The 2,819-nt window shown below is 36.4% G+C and overlaps 1 pseudogene across 1 annotated transcript; it reads right to left on the reverse strand.

Moving 5' to 3' along the window:
* Window positions 1-188: 188 nt before the first annotated feature.
* Window positions 189-2,212, reverse strand: LOC149685297 (uncharacterized; annotated as a pseudogene). Its single transcript, XR_016384050.1, has 6 exons — window positions 1,964-2,212; window positions 1,705-1,900; window positions 1,030-1,633; window positions 751-937; window positions 426-671; window positions 189-367 (listed from the first exon to the last, which is right to left on the reverse strand). The product of XR_016384050.1 is annotated as an uncharacterized LOC149685297 (transcript).
* Between the last annotated feature and the right edge of the window lie 607 nt (window positions 2,213-2,819).

Here is a 2,819-nt window from a genome sequence, read left to right on the forward strand (position 1 = left end):
AATTTTTTCCTTGCGTGAAGTCATCTAACACATTGATGAATTCCTTGAATTCTTTGAATTCTTTCTAAGAATTCTGTATTCAGTAGAGAATCATGAATTCATAAGGTTGAAAATGGAGGAATTCATGAATCTGAAATCAGGTGTACACCTTCTAGCGAGAGATAGCAGCCCCTCGCAAAAATGGGCATTCAAAAGAAATACCTAGCTTCCATTATATTGTAGGGGTAATAAACACTCTTGCTTGCGAAGTGCAACACAACGCTGTGGTATGCTTCTACATTTGATGTTTGCACAGTTGGTGATAATTGGCCAATGTCACCACTTGCAAGCTTGACAATATAAGCTAGTCTATTGTATGGCTCGGATACTGCAATTATTATCGTTTTAAATTTTCAAGGGTAATAATACATGATTTATCTTCTTACATTCTTCGAGCCATTCTTTTTGCGTAGTTATTTCACCATGTGTACACTCTGGAAATAACCCGCCATGACCGGTATGTTGATTCGTAATATGACGAAGAACAGAAAGCCATTTGGCCTTTGCTAACTCTGCATTTCCGTAGCTTGATATCGCGCACCAATAAACATGGTTAACAATGTAACGTTTCCACTGCAAAAGAATATCACTGTTTATTTTCTTTCCTGCAGCTTCAATTTTAGTTTTAACCCCTAGATGTTTACAATTTCAATTTATACTTATAGACTGTTAACTTGTTATATTTGAAGGTGGGGAGAGGGAGGGCTTTACCTTTTGCAAGATGCCAGCAATCAAAAAAATGTTTCACACCTGGATGTTCTTCCCTCATATACTTCCTAATACTTTTATGTCTGTCAGTTACGAGACTTCCAACTGTTACACCACTCACTGCCAAGTAACTTAAACCTCTACGTAACCTTTCCAATTCCATTGCCTGGCTGCTTTTAACTTCAGAGGACTATTAAAATAATAATAATACAAAAGAATATTGAAATTGAAAAGTTTTGCAAAAGATCAAGGTCAAAGAAATCCTTGTGTTTGGAGCAGTACCTGTACTAGTCGTAGATGTATAATTTTTTTGGTGGTGTTTTCCAAAAAACAATATCTACCATATAAGGCTGAGTAACCTGGCGAATCACACCTGCCGTCTCCACCAATATCGATTACTTTGCCTTCAAATGATGTAAGCAGCTCGTCTTCTTCTCACCAATACCTACGAATAAGACAGTAATTTTTAATTAAAGTCTGTGATTGCTAGCTTCAATCACAAAGAAATAGTACTTCTCTAATAGCAGGAATGAGATAAGCCTTTTGTATGTTGCAATAAGCTCTTTTCCCAATCATAGCTATGCCAATCGATTTGAACATTCTCAAAACTTTGGTTGGATTTAATCCAGCAAAAAGGATGGCTGCCGCAGTTAAGAGATTCCCCAAAGGTTTTCTTCCCATTTTTGGTTGACTATGCCAAACAAAAGTATGTTTATTTTTGCAAATAGCTGTAATGGTGAGCAGCGATCCAATAATTGACAGAGAAAGAGTGCATGGTGCCAAACACGAAAAACAATATTTGAATAACAGTAATAATGTTGACTGAAACACTAAGAACTTGGGCTCTGACACAAGATCCTCAGAGATATCCAAATAATCCGTGGAGCTTCAGTAATAAATTTTACATTTAATGGATTTAAATATTAAAGTTTTATTCATGTAATAATAAATGCATACTGAATAAAACTAGTATCTCCCAAGCCAAGACTTGAAGGTGTAAAGCTTGTGTCAAGTGGGTCAGACTCTATGCTTTTATCAACACTGACATCAAATTCAGACATTTCATCTTCGATCATAGTTGAATTAGAATTTGAATATGTTTGAGTTCCCTTATCAGCCATTTGCACAGTTTTTTCTGGGATAGTTTGGCATGCTAAATGAAAGTAGTCTGAGATTGAACTTGCAAAAACATACCTATTAATTAAGATTATAATACCTTTATGTCGAATAAATTGCTGAGTCTGAGTACGAACACTTGTGCCACGACTATGAACTTGGATGTTTTTGTCTTTAGTTTTGGTATTTTTCTTTGGCAAATTGTCGCGACGCGGTTGATAGTTAAGAGCATTCACAGTTTTAGTCATTACTTCACATATTGAATTTGATTCGATCTCCGTAGGCTTATCAATAGATACATTTCCTAAAGGTTTTGGCATAGGGCTTTTTGCGCTTGATTTTTTAATGGGTAAAGTTCTATGAACTGGTTGTGCATTGCCACTATAGCCTGCAGAAAGTTTGTCGTGTTTGTCGGAAGGAAAAATAGTTGGGATAGCCGACTTAATTAATCGTGTAGTTCTTTTAGGCATAAAACTTTTAACCATGTCAAGGTTATATTCAAAAGAGTCATTTGTGAAGTAAGATGAACATACGAGAGATCTAGGGTTTGTTGTCCAGTTTGGTCTATCCATGTTTTTTAACCATTTTGCTGCTAAAGAAGCGTCTTTTGGAAAACTATGAAACGATACAGACTTATTTAAGTTGGTGTTTTTACACCCTGGAACTACACAAATCGAACTCGCTTTAGACATTTTATTATTACTATAAACAAACTTAAGTTAAACCGTGCTCTTTACTTTAAGAGCCAGAAACCGTTAACCCTTGGGCACTCTCTCCGCTTAGTCAGACACCCAGAGTTTAGAGACTGGCGAATGGCGGGAAGCTCGAGACGCGTATAGGATTCGCGCGCTTTTTTTCCTCAACGTCATAGTGATGTCATAAAACATCCGAACAAGCTCGACAAGACAAATATGACTTATATATCGAAACTGAGTTTTCCGGATTTTCCAATGGAT

The sequence above is a fragment of the Phalangium opilio genome, unplaced genomic scaffold, assembly GCF_054372755.1.
Source record: "Phalangium opilio isolate 3A_F unplaced genomic scaffold, DU_Popi_V2 ptg000032l_1, whole genome shotgun sequence".
In the NCBI taxonomy this organism is placed as follows: Eukaryota; Metazoa; Arthropoda; class Arachnida; order Opiliones; family Phalangiidae; genus Phalangium; species Phalangium opilio.